A 22,817-nucleotide genomic window follows, 5' to 3' on the forward strand; every position below is an offset into this window, starting at 1 on the left:
TTCCTGCACAGATTCCCATTCGTTAAGATGACGACCTTGAGAAGAAGGAAACCTATAGCTGCCATTCAGAGAAGGTCTAAAATTTTAATTGCTGTTTGAACACAAAGGAGCTTTGACATGCTGTGGTTTATTGAAGCACTCCTGCAGTTATAGACACATCTTTAACCACCCTACCCTCTCCCTCTTCCTCCATCCACCACTGATTGATGCAACTGGAAAATTCAGTAACTGCAAAGTCCTGCTTACTTCCAGCTCTCCTGCCCCAGCAAATGCTCAGCTCTTCTGGGAAGATGGAGCTATGCCATAAACTCATTGCACATGAAAGGAGACGAAACCTTCCCTTCAAAGACACGTGTGACCAGGTTTTTGGAACTGCCTGACGTGGCCAGTTCTCATCTGTTTTCCATAAAGAAGGAGAAGAGCCCTGTATTCTCCTCTTCATGATAGTTCAAGTATTAATTCCAAAGAACAGAGATGCCAGGACTTGTCAGTGACATGACTAACAATTTTATGACAACTGGCAAAACAGTTCATTTCTCCTACATCTTATTCTCAGAAACCTTGGAATTGTTTTGTCTGAAAGATTTGGGGGGAGGAAGGTAGACTTAATTCTCACAACTATATTAAATACTCAGTATATGTGATATCCTGTTGTCAACACACAAATATATAGTTTGATTATGATAAGCCATACTGGAATCATTTACAGTACATAAGTGTGAAAAAACAGCATTAAATTTTTTCTTGTTCCATGTGGAAAAATATACACCTTCCAACCCCCCAAGAAAGTAAGACAAAGCACAATAAATTCTGGTAATTCTCTTTCTTCCGACTTTTCAGTTCCATCACAGCTCTCAAAATTAAGATTTATGTGCTATTTTGCATCTGCATCTGTTGTTGATTTTCCCCCCCTACGGGGATATAGGTGAATAAGTTTGGACAGGAAACGGTATCCCTCAAGCCAAACTGAAAGGTTTATAAAGTTGCTAATAAAAGTTTGGGTCAGGGCCTAAATATCAATCATCTGCTCATCATCTTTTTAAACGAGCTCAGGCATTTCCCCAACTGTTCCCAGCAGGTCTCTGCCACTATTTTAAACTAAGATTTCAGCCATTTTTTTTCCCCTGTGTTGACCTCAATAATTTTTCTTTCTCCCCCTCTTTACCTGCCAAAGGCATCCATCAGGATTTTGCCAAAGGCTATCTGCTTTTGAAGTTGAGAGGAATTCACTAATCGTGAGTGTCAAATCCACAATAAATGCCGTCGCCATGTGGTACATGCTGCTTTTGGGAATTATCTCAAAAGGCCTGGCTGTGAGAAGGCCGGCTGTATGTTAGGAGGGTTTTACTGCTAACTTTCGTAACTCACGTCAGGTCTTTCAGTTTCTCTATTCATTGGCTTCAGTGAGTGCAACTGTTTCCCAAAGTAATAAAAATGTTGTCAAGATCCCTTGATCTTGCTTCCTCTGTCTCTCTCACACAAACACATCCAAACACATTTATATACACAGTGGAATAGCATGCCCAGTGGCACGCAAATCTAGCAAAAGAGAAGCTTGTAAATAAATAGCAAGTCATTCTGCTTACTCAATAAATTTCTCTGGGTGTTAAACTCATGATAAACATATCATAAGCCCCAATGAAGGCTTTACAGCCTGTCCCATCACACCATCCTGAGTGTAACTCTGCAATGCATAGGAAGACATAAGTTTGAAAAACAGAGCAGAAATAGCTCCCATAAGGGCAAGGTGCTGACACAGCTGAAACATAACTAATGGGAGAGCATTTGTTTTCACTAAAGAAGAAAGTATCAGTGACACACCTCTGTGCCTGTGCAGGTGTGCTGTACATTCAAAGCAAAAAGAAATCTACCTTCTTTAAAAGCTTGTCCATTAATACATAAATATGTCTGTGTTGAAATCCCTCGGTACCATTCTTAACAAGAACTACACACAAGACTAAGAAATTCTGCAGAGAAACACGCTTTTGTGATCCAAAGAGGCAAGGAGAAAGAAAACCACCTATGAAGAGTTTAACATACCCACTTAGTGATAGAAAAAGAATTATTACAAAAATAAATGTCAGTCCCCTTGAAACACTTGAGTCAGCTCTCTCAACTTCCTCTGATGCTGTAGGAAGGTGTGAACGTCCTCCATGTCTCACATCATCCCCACCAGCCACATAGGAATGTCTCCAATGCACCTCAGAGTGTTTCAAGTACCACTCCCCTCTAATTTATGTAGAGTCTGTTAACATCCTCTTGGAGCAAACAGAAATAATACTTTTAAAAGACAGTTATACTTCAGAAACATGTGCCCCGACACAACAAAAAGCCCAGATTTTAATACTGCCCCGAGGCAGAATTCATCCATCTTTAAGGCTTCTATTATGTATTTCCTGGTTAGTAATACAAAAGAACTGCTGGCAGTATCACATCAAAACGAAAGTGGCAGAATCAGAAAAACTTCTGAAAAGTTTACCTTTATAGGAAAGCTTCAGTCTTGGGATATTTTGTTTTGACATTCCAGTGACTGGAAGGAACAGCATCACTAAAGACAGCAGGCTGCAGGCACGTGGCACTTGCAAAGCTCTCATTCTGCTCTCCTCTTCTGTATCTTCTTTTGTACTATGGTGAAGTATCTCCCCACTTTTCAAACAATCCAAGTTTGATCTGGAAGAAAAAAAGAAAACATCTGCAGATCTGCTTTACTGCATAAGTAACAATTCTGTAAGCAAGCCAGACCTATCTTTAAGGAGCACCTCAGTTAATTTCTTTGCTACAAAAGTATTTTTCCTCTAGTACAAGTAAATATGTTTTGTTTCCTTAATACTAAACTTACACATTTTGACATTGGAAAAATATGTAAACTTTTCAGACACCAGTGTCTAGCCTAGCTAAAGTTTAAGCACAAATTAAATTAATGCAGTATCCATAAAAAGAACATCTGACATTCAAAAGTGACCATGCAACTTGATAGTTAATACCAGTCCATTGGATATCTTATATGTTTTATAGCTCTTTTTGTCTCAGTACAACAGCTATTGTGTGTTTATGCTATGACTAGAATGAACTGTAATGTCTCAGATGCCATGGGGGTACAAGCTGAGTTAACAGTGAGTACATATCCATATCCATCAAAAACTTTTCATAAATAAACTAAGAAAACTGGACAGAGCAAGCAGTTGTGTTTAGTTTTAATAGAGAAAAAAGTCAAAGCGGATGATGGATTTAAAAGTGCTTTCAGTATGATATTTCCAGCAGAATAACTGCCTCAACTCATCCACCAAAATGTCCTATAAACTTTAATGAGTGTTTCAGGCTGGGGTCAATAGGCTGATATGGGATTTTGTTAGCACAGTGTGCAACTAAGCCAGCTTTGCAACACTTTTCACTTAGTAAGAATCATTCGTAGTCCATAAATCTTAAAGTGTTTTACAAACGAAAGCAATTATCACTGCCCTTATTTTCCCTATGCAAAAACGGAACCATAAAGCTGCAATGAACCTATTTCCTCAAGGTCACACAGCCAGCACAGGAGTTGAAAAGAAAACAGCAACAGCAGTCCTGCTGTCCTTTGTACCCAGCTATCAAGGATCCCTTTTGCCCAATAACTCGACTTTTGCACGTGAAATTATTTGAAACGGCATCTTGAGTTCTGAAGGCAAAACTTCACGGTTAATAAATCACAGAGATCAGAGTATGAAAATATTTGTGAGACCAGATCCTTCCCCCTGCAAGTGCCTGATGCTAGAGGTCAAGGGAGATGGCTGGTGAAATGACAAATGTCAGTGTTTGAGTAATGCTGGAAAACCAAGGAGTAAGGAAATGTTATGGTTAGTCGAGAGATTAATGGCTCATGATGTGCCATGAAAATTCTTTTCTGAAAGGTACTGGAGCTGCCTGATTAAAAGAGCAATCCTAGTGCCCACAGCAGCCAGCACTTGCACAGACACCAAAGGAGAGGTTCCTCGCAAGTCCATGAGAGATGCAGCACAGCTTGTGGCCCCTGAGCCTTTCCACTGGTCTGTTATTTGAACTCCTGCAGCACTAGGTCTTGCAATTCTGTGAGCTACAGCAGCACCCAGAACCAATTCAGCACCTCCTGATACAGGCAGTTCATCCTTCCTGGCATGAAAGGATGGAAACAGAATCCCTTCAGTTCTCTCTGACACAGGAAATCTTGCTCAGATGGGCTTTCTGAGCCTCCAGACTTTCGCTCAGTAGCAAAAGACAAGGAAGTGTGCAAGAAAAGCATGATGGTGAAAAAGAGGGAAACAATCCGTAAAATCCCCAAAGCATAATTCCTATTGCAGAACACTAAGCTTCTTTCTTCTCAGTCCCCTCTTCAACACTCATATTCAGTGTCTGAATGCACTACTCTTGGCCAAGCGTGAGTACACGTTCATGAAATGACATGGAGAGAAAACAGACAAACATGAAATGCCTGTTTCATCTTTCTCTTCCCTTTATTACAGTATCAGATCCTAAGAGAACACCCTTAACTTCTTCTGTGCCAACACATCTATTTGAGGGTGGACCACGAAGGACGGAAGTGGATTAGACCATCCCAGGGTTAAATCGCCTTTAAGAAATTTATTTAGAGGTGAAAAAGGGGAAAAGAAGGAGAGGGGAGGAGGGGGAAGAATATGTGAAAATGAGACACCAGCCCTGTTCATCTTCAGCAGGATGATAGTGACAAACCATACTTCAAAAAGAAGCAATTAAGAGGGAGCCAGTCTCACTGCAAGTATGTTGAGAAGTCATGGCCTGAAGGTCTGGGCCTCAGCCAACAGGGAACTCACCAAAGGATATGGGGCTCATTTTCTTGAGGCAAATTACTGTGAAGAATCAGGACTAAATTTGACTAAAAAACCAGTTGTGTCAATGCACTGTCATTTGCTGAATTGATTGAGAATCAGCACCAAACTCGGGCCTTCGGCCATAGCTCACAACCTCACTTTTTCATGTAGGCTTTTTTTGCTAATGGGAACCTTCCTTTGTTTTGGTTGGGTTTTTTTTTCCTTTTCCCCTTTTATTTGAATAAAGTCTGTGAAAAACCATTTGCTTTCACAAGGCAGTTAGTTTACACTCGAGGCAGCTGCTCTGTGAGCTCGAGCCAACCCTGTCCTGTCTTTAGATTCATTGCAATCTGGCCAGATTGTCACATATATTTTTAGTTTATGATGATCCTCTAATACAATTCCACACAGAGTCCTTCCAACAGTCTAGCTCAGGTTAATGAACTTCAGGCCAACTAACTTGCCATTAATCGTCAGGAAATGCCCTTCCTCTCTGTAACACATGCAATGTCAATCAGTGTCCTGTGCTGAAAAGACCCACGGTCACGCAGCTCAGTAGCAAACAGTTCCACGGGCAGAAATAAAACATAAAACCTAAACGCAAATTTGACTCCCCCATTCCTTCCTCCCCTCAAAAGTAAGAAGAATTTGGTCAGAGAAGGAAAAATTACTGGTTTGTTCAGTTCTTCGATACTTCAGCTAAGGACCAACACATTGTAAAACCTCCTCACCATGAACAGATCCAAAATAACTGAGGAAAAAGAGTCTGAAATGAAAAATGCTGAGGCTAAAGCTGGTTTCCCACCTTGGCTTCAGCTAGGAAATAGCACCGCACTGTGTTCATTATCACCTGCAAGACCGACCAGGGAAGGAAGCCAGGCATACACCTCGCTGAAACAGGGGCATTTCCAATGGAATAAAGAAGCTTTTATTTGCCCCATGTAGGGGTGGGAGGCACAAGGCTGAGGAGGGGCTGAGCAGCCTGGCTCCATCCTGCTAGGACCTCCCTGCGGGGCCCATAAATTGGGAACAGGCCGTAGGTTAAATGCCAAAAGACAGAAAGCTGAACTGCTGGTGCCCGGCCATCCTGACAGAGAGAGGGGCTGGACCTGACTGGCACATGTGGGATGCCACATCTCTGAAATGAGGTGTCACCTCCCTGCAATTGGTCAGATTTAGTGGAGCCTATAAAACAGATTGCTCTGAAGCTACTGTCTGAAACAAGAAAACCTGGGGCCAATTTACTAAACATAATTTATTCCAGGCCCTTTGTGGCAATAAACAGAGCTCTTCAGCCTTCTCAAACACACAGACAGTAAGGAGTTCTGTGCTTATGGGAGCTTTTTCAGATCGTTCAGCTCAAACCTATCTAAATGCAAAGTCTTGCATTCACAAATACTGTGTAGTTTCCGACTTCTCCTGGCATCATGAAGTCCAGAGCTGAAAGGACTGTGACCCATCTGCAAACACACGCTTTATAAACTGTATTCGTGTAACTCTTGGTTAGTTCTGTAAAATAAAAACCTTTATGGAATTGGAGGATAATTTAAAACCTGTTTCCAACACTAGGTTTCCGAGGTCATTTTGAAATTCAGAATTTTACATTCAAATAAAGAGTTACGGCTCAGTTTTAGTGAACCTAACAGCAATGCTGCAAATTGTGACAGCTGAAAATCTAGAGCAACCCAGTCATCATAAGCTTATAAATTCATTATAAACTTAATGAGTAAGTTGCCTAGGCCACGTAGCCTCAATATCTAATTTACTATCACTGATGCTAGAGTTTTTCTTTCTTTTCCTCATCTATCCTTGTTTGAGATGATCTCGAGGTTTTATTTTGTCTATGGAGTCAGAAGCCAGCAAAAGATGTCCCTTCTAGACATCAATAAAATAGCATGAGTGGCCTGTCAGACAAACATACTGCTTTAAAAGATTTAAAACTAATCACCTACAAGAAGAAACAAAAATTACCCCGCCTACAATTCAAATTGATTGAAAGGTACCTTATCTCTTTATGATCTCTTCCTTAAGTATATGTACTTTATATACATGCACACAAATTTAAAGCATGTTACTTTAACTGCAAATATACAAATACGTGTCCAATGCATTATGTAGATGTCTCACCTTGAAATTATCACACATATTCCAAAAGAAAAATTACTATTGAGTGGTTCAAAACTATACTATAATCATGAACTGGATATTGAATTGTCTTTGTTAATAAGAGAGAAAACTATAAGCATACATGACTCAGATTAGTAACTTATAAAATCAAATAGACTAAAAATAAAATTGCATCATTAGACTTAATATTCTTAACTTAGTTCTGCAATAACAAAGATGACATTCATCCAGAGCACAATGAAACTATGTTCTTGTACCACTTAGATAGATGGTCTGTTGATATATTATTTGGCAGAAGATGCTTTTCACTTTACCGTGTTCTATTTTATTTCATTGGCACCTCGCGCGTTGCGCCGGGTGGCTCATTCGGGGACATGCGCCGGCTCCCACAGCGCCCCGCCCGCCGCCGCTCCCCGCTGCTCTCGGGAGATCGCACACCGCAGGCGGCCCAAGCCCCGTCTCGCCGACGGCCCTCGCCACCCGCCGCCCGCCGCCGCGTTCTCCCGCTCCCTACCGGCACGAAGCGGCGCCGGAATCCCTCCTGTCCTGGAAAAGGTGCGCTAAAGAAAAAAGAAATGAACTCCGAACTTTCCACAAACGTCCCAAAAAACGAAGCCGCTGTGAGGGGCTTCGAGCTGGGCCTGGTCCCTCAGGGAACGGCGCTTTCCATTGGCTGCCGGAGTAGCCAGGGCTCCTATTGGCTGCCGCACGCTGCGACGCTTCCGATTGGCTGCTGCCCGACCCGCCGCCCCCGGGCCGCTGCTGCTGGGGGTCTCGCCAGGCGGGCTGCAGCCAGAGCAGGACACAGCGCAGCGCCAGCAGGCGTCCGGCGGTGCTCCGTGTCTGTCGGCGTCTGCACTTCAGACAGACAAATTGCATCCAAATTGCCGGCGATTTCCACCACCTGCTATTTCTCCTCTCTTTTCCTGGATGGATTTGACAGCGCTTTCTTTCCCCCCACAGAGTGGGAAAGCAAAATGCTCAGCTGCCCCTTGGCCATCTCCGCTTCCTTCCCAGCTCCAGCCTTGTCCCTCTTTCTCTCCCCTTTCCTTTGCACTAGGTTCTCCCTCCTCCTTTCCCAGGCAGCTCGCAGCAGAGACATTTCACCCACCGGCAGCACCTGCTTCCTCTCACTCCGTCCCAATTTGCCCACTTTGAACTACTGGAGCCGCCTGCCCGCGGAGCCGGAGCCGCCGTGCGCCTGGGTAATGGTGGCGTGAATGATCGCAGGGATTATTGGGGTGGGCTGGGCCTGGCCAGGTGCCTGGTGCCAGCAAAACCGCTCTGTCCCTCTCCTCCTCACCCTGGGCAGGGAACAGAACACATCAGGAAAGGCCCGAGGATCGGGAGAAGGGCACAGAGAGATCACTCACCGGTCACTGGAATAAGAGACACGACTGGGGGGAATAAATTGAATTTATTGTCAAACAAATCAGAGCAAGAGAATGAGAGGTAAACCTGCAGGGCTTTAAGCCTAGGAACGAGGACTTTTTCCTCGGCAGCTCGCAGCTGTACGAGGGGGATAAAGGATCCCCCGAGCAGCGGCTCTGCCCCCCCTCAATGGGGATGTGTCCAGACCCGCCGGTCCATGCCGGGCTTCTTTTTCAATTTCTTAATGAATTAAGGGAAAACTCCCTTTAGTCACCATTTCAAAGCCTTGAATCAAGGGGAAAACGGAGCTTCCCTCTCAATTTAGACCCGTAATTGATGCATAAGGAGGGTCTCCCCTAAATATAAACCCAAAGAAAAAGTGAATCAAGGGGGACTTTTGCTCAAATTAGCCTCCTAAAATGAGGGAAAATGCAGCGTCCTCTTCACTTTCCCTCAAGAAACACCATTTTGGGGGCTTTTGGACACGTTTTTCCTCTATGAAGGTCCCTTCAAATGAGGGTCCCCCTCGATGGAACTCTTATAATGGCACATAAAGGGCTTCCCTTTAAAACCAGGGACGGTGGTGTTTTGCCCTCAGTTTTAACCTTAAGATTATGAAAATGGGGCGGTTTCCCTCAATTCAAATCCATCAAACAGCACCATAAAGGCTTTCTTCTTCCAATTAGACAGGAAAATTAATGCAAAACAGTGATTCCCAGCCAACTGAGATACAAAATCATGAAAACGTTGTGTCAATTGAGACCCTCCAAACAGTAGATGAAGTGGGATCCTCCTAAGTTCAAGCACAATTAAAGAAATGGAGTGTTTTCCCCTCAATTAAAATCCTTTTTCTTCTCGTAACCCCCCCCGCCCCCCTTTTTTTTGGGGGGGGGGGGCGAGGCACTGGGAGCACTTCCTCCTCCTCACTGGTCGCACTTGGGGCTGCTGCACGTTGGAGAGTGGTGGGAAGTTTCCTCCCAGTTCCCTCCCAGCGTTCCCAGTATCTCTTCCAGTGCTCCCACTGGCAAAACACTGGGGGGCACTGCATGGTCTGATGATGGAGGGGTGCATTGTCGAGGATCACAGAGGGGCCCGGGGGGTCCCAGGCATCCCTGGGGGGGTTCCAGATTCAGCAGTAGGATTTTTCAGACTATGAGTGAGCTATGTGGCCTTTGGAGGTGTCCCTTCCTCTCCTGCTCACAAGAGAGCAGCTCAGAGGTGATTTGGCTCCTGAGCGTTTCAATTTAGGCCCCCAAAGAGAGGAGGAGCTGCTGCCCACATTACACCTTACAGCTCTGCCAAGGGGCATCTAACCCCATGTGTGCTCAGGAGGTGGGGATGCAAACCCCAAATCCCATCTCTGCCTCCCGCTGCAGTCCTTCAAGGGGTTCCTCTAGTCTGGAAAACCAGTTCCATAGCTATAGTAAACCCAGAGTCTCCTGAGTGAGAAACCACGTACTTGTAATTCCTCTGCAATAGCCTCATCCCACCTCCAGCAGCCCCTGGGAAGTTGCAGGCAAGAACACCTAACCTGGTAAGCAACTCCAATTCTTGGCAGATTTCCAGGACAATGCAAAAACATTTCAAAGTATTTTTTCAAAACATCTGCTTATTGTCCTTTAATGCAAAATAGTGATTCCATACCAGTCCTAAGAAGAGCAGGCCCAGAGAAGACCTTGCTCTCTACAACTCCCTGACAGGAGGGTGTAGCCAGGTGAGGACTGGCTGCTTCTCCCAGGCAACCAGTAACAGGACAAGAGGAAAGGGCCTCAAGCCGCACCAGGGTTGGGCATCAAGAGGACTTTCTTCCTGGAAAGGGTGGTCAGGCCTTGGCAGGGGCTGCCCAGGGAGGTTTGGAGTCCCCCCGTTCCTGGAGGTGTCCGAGGAACACCTGGACATGGCACTCAGTGCTCTGGGCTGGGTGACAAGGTAGGGATTGGGCACACGTTGGACTCGATGACCTTAGAGGGCTTTTCCAACCTCAGTGGTTCTGTGATTCTCATGATTCCAAATTCATTTGCAAAAGTTCTCACACCTCTAGTCACACCTTAGCAGGTGTGTAGGCCCAAGCTCATACATTTGAGAGATTTACTGCCTCCAGTGGGATCTACACCGCAATTTCAGGAAGAGGCAGGACTTGAGCCGTTACGAGAGAAAACTTTGCAAAAGCATTCCCTGGAGAGACATCCTGAAGGAAGGTGTCTCCCCCTCTTCTGACCATAGAGGGAGCTGAGTCTCCAGCGTTAATTCTAAAACTTTCGAGCTCCAAGTCTGACTCCCAGAAATTTTATTGGCCCCGCTTCCCAGCACAATACTCAGGCCTCACATGTCGAGGAAAAAAGCAGTGCAGATTAAACAATTAATGCTTCTGGGTACTGTTCTCCTCTAAACTACACACAATCCCAAAGGAACAAAACCCTTAAAGAAGATGGATTGCTCTCACTAGCACAAGAAGGAGAAATCTGACAGGGATCTACTTCATCATTCTGCCAAGGCTTTGTCAAACACCTCAGCTCCTGCACTTCAGGGAATAAGAAGTGGCTTATAAGAAGTGACTTTTATGTCAGTGAGCATGTTATTATGGATTAATCTCGCACTGGAGAACAGTCTTCATACCCTACTGCATCACCCAAAGAGTCTGGAGGCTGCTGCCTAGTGAGCTCCTGAGTTGTATCTTCCTTGTCAATCTTATCAGCCCCTTGTTTGATTGTAAAAACGTAAACAAAATGCAGCAAGCATTGGCCCAACGGCTCAGGACTTGCATATCTCTTCCAAAGAGAGGGAGAAAAAAGAGTGTTTCTCCCAAATCACAGAGTTTAAAAGTTCATGTTATCTACATATATTTTTAAAAGAAAAAGAGGAACAGTAAAATATCAGGTAATATGCCAGTGGTGCTCCACTCTATTTCTGTTCTCTTCTTCCACTTGTAGCATCTCTAAGAATACTTTAAAACCAGCCAACCAACCAAAACAACAAAAAAACGACGTTGAAATGAAGCTGAACAAGAAGCAACCGGGCTGCTGGCTTGTGGGCACTCCACTGCCTGAGTTCCAGTAAGGGAGTTTATCCTCTCCGCAGTTTTGAGCCAGATCCCAAAGTACTGAGCATCAGCTTCTAGCTTTTTTAAGAATTTAACTGTAAGAAAAGCTGCTGGGGAGGGCCATGCTCCAGGCATATTCATGGGATTTCACCCGTGCAGCTCTCTAAGCTGAACTTGTGTCTGTCTTTTCCTCTACCTTGCTGGGCTTGGCTCATGCGTTTCTTGAGGGGAAGGCCCTGCACTGATCAAAGCATGTACTGACCTCAGATAAACAGCTTCTGTCAGTGTAGATCTATCCTAAATGGACCATTTCCCAAAGTAATTCAAGTACCTGAATTTCACTTACTCAAAACTGCTTTTAAAGAAACCTGGTTTAACACATTCCGTTTCTAAGCAACTACTGGGCAGCGCTCCTTCACTCCCTGTCAGTGTTATTCTCTGACCCTTGGAGAAAGGCTTTAAAGCAACAAAGGGCTTCTTAAGCACCAATAACTTACTCAGTCAAGAATTCAAATCAATAGCAAGGGCAGAGCCTGACTTCAAAACCTATTTTAAAACAGAATTTAAAAGCAGTTGCATTGCCAATTGACAAGATTAGAAAGGTTTCCTTAGCAGTTGTGATTACAAAGGAATGAACTGTGCAGGGAGAGGACCGAGCATGGAGCAGGTGGGGGGTAGGGGGGAAGAAGGGGGAAACCTTCCTTTGCACTGTGGGTTTTTAACCATCATGGTCATATCTCAACCAGTCTAATCCCAAAAAAGGAAAAGCTTCCTGGACATTTTTCATTTCAGCAAGAGCCTAAGGAAGCCCTCAGCAGCAGGAGATTGGAATAACTGCAATCCCTTGAGCAAAGGGAGCAGGGCGTGCTCCTCAAAGCCAGACCTTCATCCACAGCACCCAGAAGGTAGCAAAACAAGGCTACAACAAAGCCTTAAGTGGGGAATGGGTTATCAAGGGTTTTATAAGGAAAGGTCTGAAAAACAGGACCTGGACGGTGAGAGAGGAAAGAAATAGCAAGATAGCTGAGGCCTCTTGGAAAAAAAAAAAGGGGGGAAAGGTCGGGATTAAATTCTAACTCAGCTGGAGCTGATCTTAAATGTAATAGGGGGAAATTGCAGCAAGAGGAGACTTCTTTATAGCAGCCAAGTACTGGGATAAATTCACTATAGAAACAGAGAAATCTACATCAGCAGCAGCTCTCTGCAAAGAGGTCAGGCATCCGTTCCTCATGGCAAAGCAGGGCACAGGGAATTGTGCCAGACAACCTCCTCCCCAGGTTGATCCCAGCCCTAATTTCAAAAAATTGCACAAAAATGTAATTATGCATTAACACAGCAAAGTCTTCTTTCCAGCTTATCAGGCTTTGAGATGCCTTAGATTGAGATGCAAACCCAGCTCCTACCACTGTGCTGTGCTCGGACTCTCCCCCCCTTTCCCCAACCCCATCTCCTGAGCAACCAACAGCTCGCAAGGAGCCGGCACTCCTGGAATTTCACACTCGGCATCTCTTCCAAGCTCAACAGGTGAACAAACAGGTACTCCAACACCTCCTTCCTTTGTACTTCGGGCAGCACAGACCCACTGGGAGAAACTGGAATCCAAGGGCAGATGTAAACATGGGACTCCTGCTTGCCACTGTCTCCACCCGTTCTCCAGCTCAGCCCTGGGCTGGGAAACAAAAGACAAGAAACATTTAAAAAACATCCTTGAGGTGTCTTGAGAATGCCCAGGCCTGGAAGAAAGACCTTCCCATCGCTCTCTTGGCCTTTTCCCACTCTGAGGAACTGTGCAAATGCACAGCCACACCCAAGCTGAACAGCCTGGGATGTTTTCTGCACACCAAACGCCACGTCCCAAGCACCAGGAGCCTGAAGATGCCCTGGATTGCAATTCACAGCATCAGTGAACCCTGCACAGGACAGCCAAGTCTGACAGGAAAAACCTCACTGCTCCAGGCTACTTGGCTCCTCCCAAATCCAGGCCAGCACTCCAACAGGCTCTAAGAACAAAACAAGAAAGAAGGGAAATGATGCTTTTTGTTTCAGTTGAGCTGCACATTTATCTTTTCCCTTTTTGCATTTCCAGGATGCAGGAAGTGAGAAGGAACTTGAGGAGATGTGCTCGGTCCGAGAAAAATAATTTTGAAAAAACTGTGCCTGCCTGGGCAGCTGCAGTTATTGCACAGGCATTCAGGGCTGACAGTTCCCTGCGGGGAGAGCTCAGCACATGTCCACAGAGGCAATCCCAGCATCTGAAAGAAAGAAAGAAGCAGCAAAAGGTGATTGCTTCTCTTTCCAAGTTATTTCAAGTGCTCACACCCAAACCAACCTTTGCTCTTGATGTGAATTATGCTTTCTGGGGGAAATCAGCTGATTTCCAAAGTTCCCTTCCTGCCCCGTGCCTGATGTGCACAGGAGAAAACCCCTTCCCTGAAGGGACTGTGCTCCCTCTAATCCCATTTGCCCAGTCTGTTCCATGGGGATATTGCCAGCCTGGGGCAGCAGAGGCACCCGCAGCTCTCAGCACTCTCTGCTCCAAGCACAGCTCTGGGCTCCTTTGCAGACTGCCTCTGCCATGGGGTTTTCTCCAGGAGAAGCCAAGGAATTGCTCATGGAAGGGTGGAGATTAAGTTAGCCCAAAGGGAAGTAGAGAATAAATATCTCATTTTTCCATCAAAATGCTCATGCTCTGCCCTACAGATTATTTCAAGTTTTTCCCACAAGCTTTGCCCTACCCATCACCTCATTTTTACCCCAAAAAGTAATTTTCTATATCCTCAAGAATGTCTCAGTGTCTATCCCCAAAATTTTCACTGTGTCTCTGCAAATGACTGCCTCAGTTTACCTCATTATGTTCATTCTCTTCCCTGGGGATTGCTTCAGATTTTCCTTCCGAGCTGTCCCTGTCTGTCCACTTCTGATTTCTTCTTTTTTACAAGAAAGTATTCATTCACTACCTCTGGAGATTATCTCCAGTTTTACCCCCCAAACTTTCCCTAACATTCACTCTTCATTGCCTGATTTTTACCTCAGTATGTTCATTCTCTCCCCTAGAGATAACCTCCGATTTTACCCCCAGTATTTTCCCTACCTGCCCGCTAACTATTTACTCTTTTTGACCTATAAATATTCTCTTTCTGCCCTGGAGATTTCATCAAGTTTTACTATGAAATATTTCACTATCTTTCCAGTACTGTCTCACTTTACCTCACGATGGACACTCTCCCTGCCACACATCCCCCCAGATTTCACCTCCAAAATTATTGCTACTTGTCCACTACTTATTACCTGATTTTCACCTCCGTATGTCTATTCTCTGCCCAACAGGTCATTTTAATTTCTACGCCCAAAACTTTTCCAACCTGTCACCTAGTGACTGCCTCAGTTTAGCTCAAAAATGTTGTCTCCCCTAGACATTAACCTCAGACTTTACCCCCAAATTTTTTCCCTGTCTACAAGTTACTACCTCCCTTTAACTTCAGTATGTTCATTCTCTGCACTACAGACTCAAATTTACTCTCAAAATCTCCCTGCCTCTCCAACACTGATGACTTCCTTTTTACCTCAAAACACTTATTTATTTTCTACCATGGAGGTTACATCAAGTTTCACCCCCAGAATTTACTAATACTCCCACAACTGATTCACTCAGTTTACCTCAAAAAGTGTTCATTCCCTCACCTAGAGATGACCTTGTATTTTACCCCCAGAAGTTTCCCTACCTGTGCACAACTGATTGCTATAGTTTACTTCAAAATCTTCATGCTCTCCACTACAGGTCACCTCAAGTTTACTTCAAACATTTTCCATACCTATCCATTACTGATTATCTCAATTTTTACCTCAAATAAGTCATTCTCTACCTACAGACACTGGATAGTAAATCATACAAAGATCTAAAAGTCTGCACAAGAAACAGCAGAAGGTTTTCCATGAATAACACAAGTTCCTTTTTTCCTCTCCTCCACCTAGGACTGCTACCAAGAGACAAGAGAGTTGTTATCAACACTCGAACCTCCCAAGCGTTGTTATTGCTCAGAGAGCTGCGCCGGCACTGAGCTACTCCCATGCGCCTGCAGGGCTTTGGGGAGGGGCAAGACCGTCCCACTCCTGCACTTTCCTGGAGAAATTTCAACGCCCTAAAAAGTCATTTCCCTTCTCTCTCTCTGACCCAGGGCCAAAGCAGCTGTGTAGAACAACATGGACTATTCATGGAAAGGATGAGTCAGTTGTGGGAAAAACACTAGAGAAAGACTATCACCCCAAATTTCAGGGTGAAAACACACTGCTTGTTAACAGGAGCACACAAACTCAGTTAAACCAGAGAGGAAACTGCACACCAGGAAAAGAGCTGAAAGATATGCTCTGCCTTGGTTGATAATTCCAAAGGAAATTCCCCACCGATCATAGGCAATTACCTATAATTTTACCTCCATTATCACTGGATTTCTGACTTGGGTTTCTGTGGAAGTGTTTCACAGATGCCTTGAGGGGTCAGGGGCTTGGTTGGATTCTTTGTGGTTAGTCCTGACAGGCCCAAGCCAAACCCACCCACCTACATCAACGCTCCACCCCAAATTTGCATGAAATACTGATAACAATTTATAAATACTCCCCTTCCCTGTCCTTCCTTACACATCCATAGAGCAAATGTACTCTATCCATTGTTCCCAAGAGCACCTCTCCAGCCCAAATCCCAGTTTTCACAAACACAAACCAAAGAGACCTAAGACAATTATTCCATCAGTGCCTGCAATTCTGAGCTCCCTGTTCCCTGCCACTCACACAGCAATCTCACCTCAGCCCAGAGACTCCCTGTCCCCAAAGGGAAACACAACCTGATGGGGCACAGCTCTGGCACCACATTTCCCCTTGTTCCTGGAAAGCCCCAGGTAAATCCAGTCCCTCAGACCTTGCATCCCTGAACACCAGGAGAGCTGGAGTTTTACCCAGATCCCAGTGCCCTGCACAGCTGCACTGACACGAGCACAGGCTGATCGCTCTGCCCAGCACCATCCCTCATTTTCCTCCCATTGCTCCCCAAGCGTCCCCAAACCACCCCGTGTCTGTGCCGGGGCCAGTGCCTGCCCCGAGCCCAACCAGAGGCTGTCACCCAGCCCTGCACCAGCTCCCACCCCTGGGAGAGCTGGGAATGCACTGAGAGCTCAGCTCCCTGGGCTCCCCAACACCCAAACCAGTCCTCAGACACACAAATAATGCCCAACCTGCCGCTCCGGGCACAGCCAAACACCACAACTCCATCATCCCCAAGGAACTCTGGCAGTTACCTCTTCACCTCTGCCCTTTTCCAAAAGACACAAGTAGGACTGGGCTGTCAGAAATGGTATTCCCTAGGCAGTTCATCCCAGCAGAGAGGAGAAGAGGAACCCTGTGTCCCTCTGACTAACCCCACAGCATGGGCAGGACCGGCTGGGCTTTTTGTATTCAAAATTTTAAAATGAACTGAAGAACCTGAAAGGCAAAAAACACCACACACATAAGGTTAGAGCCAGTCAACACACACACAGACAGACACACTCTCAGACACCCCTTCTTCAGCTTACACTCTGACTGCAGCCCTTACTAGAAACACCCCTCCCAAAGAAGATGTTAAAGCATCTTCCGTCTGCTTCTCCTTGATGTGGAACAGTAGACCCTGGGAAAATTGGTAACATCAGTGACCATAGGGATCAAAATCTGCCTCGGGGACCTGCAAGACAGCATGAGGCAGTCTACAAGTAGCTGACAGCTAGGAGTTATCCCCACACCAGGCCCATAAGCTTTCTACCCAAAAGCCCACAGACAAGAGAGGAGAGTTTTAAAACTGTTCAAATGAGCCACGACTGAATGTGCCAGGGCAGGGCAGCTCCAAGCATAAGTGGCACATGGACACACAGTGCATCAAATATAAGCAAAGATGACACGAAGACTTGAGAGAACGCTTCAGAAGATAAATTCTTGAGACCAGGATGCTTTGAGACGACGGAAGCTATGGAACTACTGCAGTGAGGAGGGTCTAGTACACTGCATATAGAAGTCCAAGGGAATGGCACATGAAAAAAGATACTACCAAAACTGAGAAGGAAGACGGATAGGAACATCTTGTGTACTTCTGGTCTCAAAAAGCAAAACCATAAAGATGCCAGAATAAGCCCAATCCAGAAAAGTATGCAAGTACTCCCGCTGCCGATATGGCCCAGAACGATGCCTGTAAAGAACTGAGACATCACAAAGCCCTGTGACACTGAAGACAACGGACACAAACCACATCACATAGACACAAATTGAAACTGCCCAGCAGTTTCACCTGATGGGCCCAAGATTCCTAGTGCAAGATGAGCCAGAGGCCCACGATGCCGAAGGAAAGAAGGCTCTACGGCAGTAGTATGTGACAGTGAAATGTAAACTCCCTATGAGAAGTTAGTGCCAAAGCTGGTAAGAGGATGCTCAAGAAGTGCAGCAGGCCTAGAGAAGGAGGCAACGACTGCCAGGTGATACAAAGGGTTCCCTAGAGAAGGATTCTGCCGCCAAAGGCTGAAGTGACATCACAAAGCATGACCGACCGACAAATGGCCAAGATGCAAGATGCCCACGTGTTATGCTCAAGAGTGTGGCTACACTGAAGAGTAGGCAAAATTTAGACCATGGCAATCATGCCAGACCCGAAGGCAGGCTCCTCGGGTGAAAAGACGGACAATGACATCAAGACTCAAAATCCAGTGATGCGAAGCTCACGAGAACATGGAGATGGGTTGGAACTGCCCGGCCCGGCAAAGGCTCGAGTGATGCTGAAGAAAAACTCCCTTAACCTCCAAGGGGCCCGGCCCAATACAGCCCTCTCCTCTCAGCTAACTTCAAATTGCCTCCTGTGATTCCAAAGGTGTTTGCCTTCTCCCAGCCAACAGTCCCCACACTTAGCTCTCTGAAGACCAGCAGACGAAATCCATCCTCGACAGAAAACATTGCTTCAGCACCGTGGACGTCAATACATGGCCCACAGTCCACTTCGGCGGCTGCAAAAGACAGAACAATGACAAAATTCAGACTGTGATGACACGTCCCAGAAGTGACCCCTTGCACAACGCCCCTCTCCCTCATAACTGCCGAGGCTCATCGCTTACCGGCCGTTTCCAAACTTAGGCTCTGCACCTACTTGTGGTACCTAAGACAACAAAACAAGCTGTGACTATCGCCCTCCAGAAGAATAACACACGGGCTCCCTCTGCACCGCTGGCCCAGGCTCACCTCAAATCTTCATCCGACTCCGGAGGTGGCCCGGACGATACCTGCAAAGCGAAAAGGGACACGCTTCACATGCTGCCACGTACCTCTCACCTATCAGTCGCCCCACCTAAATGCCAACTCACCTGCTCGCCTCTGTCCCTTGGCATGCCTAGGGCAGCAGCAGCACCTGCAGAGAAGCAAAGCAGAAAAACATGCTGAGAGACTGAAACCACAGCCTCCCCGCTCCAACTGAAGTACACCACACCCATACCTTAAGCTTGCACGCACCTGGCCTCCAGCATCCCCAGGGCCAGCACACCTTCCCAGTGGACCACCTAAAATGCACAAACAAAAACGGATGCTTAGAGCTGCACCAGAAACTGATACCCAAGCAGTAACAACTCATTCTGTCCACCAGTCACCGCTCACCTCGCTCCATCGACCTTGACCACTGCTATTCAGCATTACTTCCTACAAATAAAGATGAAGAACAAAGCTGTAACACAGTCACCATTTACATTTGCCCTGCAAAGACAAACAGTGACTGACCTTCCTGTGGCAACCACCTCACCTGCTATGGGGGCACTCTGTCACAGGTTCAATCCATCTGCAGCTGAAAGAAAGTTATGACAAAAGTCAAAGTACTGCATGAGAATTTACCAGCTCCAGACATCTTGTGTCAATCTAGAAATACCATCTTGAGTCCAACTAATCCCTACATTACAAATGTCAAGTCCCTAGGACTTATCCTATTACACCTACACCCAGACCATGTAGCAAGGCAAAGCAGCCCCGGCCCAAACACACAGACACCTGTGACACAGGAGATGACAAACAAGGGGATGCAACAAGGAGAGGAAACTCTCAGCAAGAAGAATTACCAATGAGATGACCTAGATGAGGCCGATGAGGCTCAAAGAACTCCGGCAGAAAAAGACCCTAACAGAAGGGCTTATGCCAAGAACCGCAAAGATGGATGCCCGAGAACCATACGGTTGGAATGCTCCACCTATCCTCGCATTCTCACAAGTCCTAATCTGTTATAATGGATCATTGTGGTGCACAGCTGTCAATACAGCTCAGAGCAAGACTGTAAAAGGTGTCTGACTTGATATTGCTAAAGAGAGATGCGATTCCGATGCATGTCCAAGCTTGCAAGTCAAAGGTTCAAGAGTACCAGCGTCGGGCCAAGGAATGCAAAGGAGACGCTAAGGATGATGCCCAGCATTTCTGATAAGCCCCTCAAAGGGGTAAGGCAGAAGACATGTGACACAAGATGCCCAAAAGACACAGAACACACAATAGACAAGTGACACAACACACACCGGGACTGCTCTGCCCTGTACACCTCAGCATTGTGATCAAAAGTGAGACTTTCCCTTTACATGGCCTAAGGGGCCCTCTCGTGGACATCCCCATCTCCAAAGCTAATTCAAAAATCCCTCCCACCAAGTCCTGACCCAGCACACCACTCTCATCCCCCTCCCTGAGGTGTAGCCCTCGACTTAGCTCTCGGATATCCAGGGATGCAAATCCTCATCAGGTGCAAAAGAAGGCCGCCTCGTCCTCTGGGGAGTTCCTGCCCTCAGTGAGCTGTTCTCTCTTAGTCTACTACAAGAAAGAAAACCAAACATCAGTGCCTGAACTCAGCAGCACATCAGCCAAAACCCAACAATTCCACTACTCACCGTCTCCTGAGAACGCCCCGGTCCTCGGCTCATACACCGTGGCCGCACTCCAAGGCTGCCGGCGCAGGGTATACCTGGGTTAAAAGGAGACAAGGTGATGGGGCATTGCTGAAACTTGAGTGGACCCTCGCTCCTCCCTCCCTCCCCGAGTCGCTGCAACTCCTCAACCATTGCCAAAGGCTGCCCAGATGGCACCTTCAAACAGAAAAGGTACAGGCTTCATCGCAGAGTCCTGTAATAGTTCTGGAAGGCTCACAGGGGCAGCTCAAGGGTGATAAACTGGCTCCATCAGCTGGTCCATGAGGGGGTTCAGCCCCTGTAGGCATAATACGAGTGGGCCACCTAAAACACACAAATGGATGCTTAGACAATGCATGCTTTGAGCTGCCCCAGAATTTGGCACCCAAGCAATAACTGGTCTTGTCCACTGGTCACTGCTTACCTCACTCATTTGACCTTGACTGCTGATATCCAAGTTTACTTCCTAAAAACAAGGACAAAGAACAGCCCTGCAACATAACCACCATGAAACACCACCCCTGAAAAGCTGAATGATGACCAACCTTCCCAAGGGAGAAGGGGCAAAACAAAATGGAAAGGCACATACCGATGTAGTGTCCAAAAGTGCTGCATTGCCGAGGTAGGTTCCACCTGAAAGTGCTCGACTGTGACCTCTGTCTGGAAGGGTGTCTCTCATGTTGGAGTAGCAATTTGAATGCTGCAGACCACCTGTAAAACACAAAAAATCAAAGGCTACTTATAGTTTCATCACTAATACAACAACTCCAGTAGCATCCAGTTCTGTGCTGGAATCAATACTCATCCAGCTCATGGTCCCCCCGGTGCCAATACCCTGCTGCTTCAAGCACTTCACCTCTTCAAAATGAAAGTCCCAACAGTGAGGTAAACGTAGAGCCCAAAGTCAGGCCATAGCTTGGACTTCAGGCACCGACCCACCTCGTTGCTGTGCTCCTCTGGCCTCCTCTGTTCATATCAGGTTTACATCCTATCCATCTGCAAAAGAATTATTTGTCAAAGTTACCCAGACAGACAGGGAAAGCTTAGCCTTTCCCAAGTTCTCATTCCTCAAAGCAAACTGCCTAGGATCCCACAACAGTGGGCCTTAGGACAAACTACTATAAAACTGCAAGACACCACTGCACCACTCCCACATCTCCACTGAACACCACACAGACTGGCCACAGTCACTCTGTCCGAGGCATGGCTCAGGTGGCTAAGCAAAGCAAAAGGTTCCCTCTAAAGTCTCCTTTCTTCTCCACCTACCCCCCCTCAGGACTACTCTACAGGGCAGAGCAATTCCAGGCGAGACACAAACTCAACACATTATACTACAAACAGTAGGACACAAGGATGATAAAAAAAGCTCTCGGCAAGAAGAACGATGGCAAGAAGAAGAGACGACGCCAAAAGAGACAACCGAGGGTGTGGCAATGGTGGATGAAGGAGGCTCTAAGGAGCAGAAGAAAAGACTGTAACAGTGACCTCTTCTAAGAACTGTCAGTCACAGTGATCAAGATGGCTGTGAGAGACAATGCCACATTTAGAATGCTCCCATCTCCTGACAATCTTACAAGCCCCAGGACATTACAGCTCACGGCTGGAAAGGATGGATGGCAGTACAGCCGGGAACAAGGCCTCAAAAGACATCTGACTCAATGCTTCCAAGATGTGATTCCAAGATGCGGCCAAGCCCACTGGTAAAAGAACAAGTGACATTGGCATCCTACCAAGAAGTATGAAAGTTCAAGAACCTAGAGATGATGGCCAATGCTTATGATAAGCCCCTTAAGGATAAAAGGCACAGAGATCTGATCCGAGGGATGCCAGAAACACAAAACACACACGGGACGAGACAACACACACTGGAACTGCTCTGCGCTGCACACCCTACAGTTGCAATCAAAAGTAGGGCTACTCCCTTTAGCTTACCTAACAAGCCCCTTGGAGAGCATCCCTTTCCCCTACACTAATTTTTACATCTCTCCCAGGAATTTCCAACCCACTACCCTGCTATCATCCCATCTCTAGGTCCTGGCCCCCAACTTAGCTTTTAGGTGACCAACAATGTGAATCCACACTGGATGCAAAAGGAGTCCACCTCAGCCCTCTCCAAAGGCACTGTGATCACCAGGTTGGCATCTTAGTCAGCTATGACAAAGAAAACCAAAATCAATGCACCCGTGGAGTGGCATACAAGCCAAATCCCAACAAGTCAGCTACTAACTGGGACCCTGCTCCCACTCCCACTCATACTTACAGTCCTTAGCTTACCTATCAGAAGCCTCCATCTCCAATGTCATCTTGGACCCAGGGTAGCTTCCTCTTGCAGCAAAATGAATCTGCTGAAAAAACTGAAGTATCGTACCTGACACAATCTGGAATTTCAGGAAGTTGCCATGAACCATGCACTTAATGCTATCTTCTTCACAGAGTCTTCAAAGCCTCTATTACTTCAGATACCAAAAGTACCTGCTGAAAAAAAGCTGAGAAAACCCAAAAGACCCCCTTCACAGAAAGAAGAAGACACCCTTACCCCAACTAACCCCA

General features: G+C 46.2%; 3 long non-coding RNA genes across 3 annotated transcripts; all 3 read right to left on the bottom strand.

Annotated features, from left to right (window-relative positions):
- Positions 1-10,237: 10,237 nt before the first annotated feature.
- On the bottom strand, positions 10,238-18,240 carry LOC138101366 (uncharacterized). Its single transcript, XR_011147113.1, has 2 exons — positions 16,626-18,240; positions 10,238-13,589 (listed from the first exon to the last, which is right to left on the bottom strand). It is a non-coding gene; the product is annotated as an uncharacterized lncRNA (long non-coding RNA).
- A 747-nt stretch (positions 18,241-18,987) lies between these two features.
- On the bottom strand, positions 18,988-20,974 carry LOC138101365 (uncharacterized). Its single transcript, XR_011147112.1, has 5 exons — positions 20,857-20,974; positions 20,692-20,733; positions 20,250-20,591; positions 19,133-20,169; positions 18,988-19,032 (listed from the first exon to the last, which is right to left on the bottom strand). It is a non-coding gene; the product is annotated as an uncharacterized lncRNA (long non-coding RNA).
- A 228-nt stretch (positions 20,975-21,202) lies between these two features.
- On the bottom strand, positions 21,203-22,808 carry LOC138101364 (uncharacterized). The gene is made up of 3 exons (XR_011147111.1): positions 22,542-22,808; positions 22,334-22,418; positions 21,203-21,263 (listed from the first exon to the last, which is right to left on the bottom strand). It is a non-coding gene; the product is annotated as an uncharacterized lncRNA (long non-coding RNA).
- Positions 22,809-22,817: the final 9 nt, after the last annotated feature.

Source organism: Aphelocoma coerulescens, unplaced genomic scaffold (genome assembly GCF_041296385.1).
Source record: "Aphelocoma coerulescens isolate FSJ_1873_10779 unplaced genomic scaffold, UR_Acoe_1.0 HiC_scaffold_255, whole genome shotgun sequence".
Lineage (NCBI taxonomy): Eukaryota > Metazoa > Chordata > Aves > Passeriformes > Corvidae > Aphelocoma > Aphelocoma coerulescens.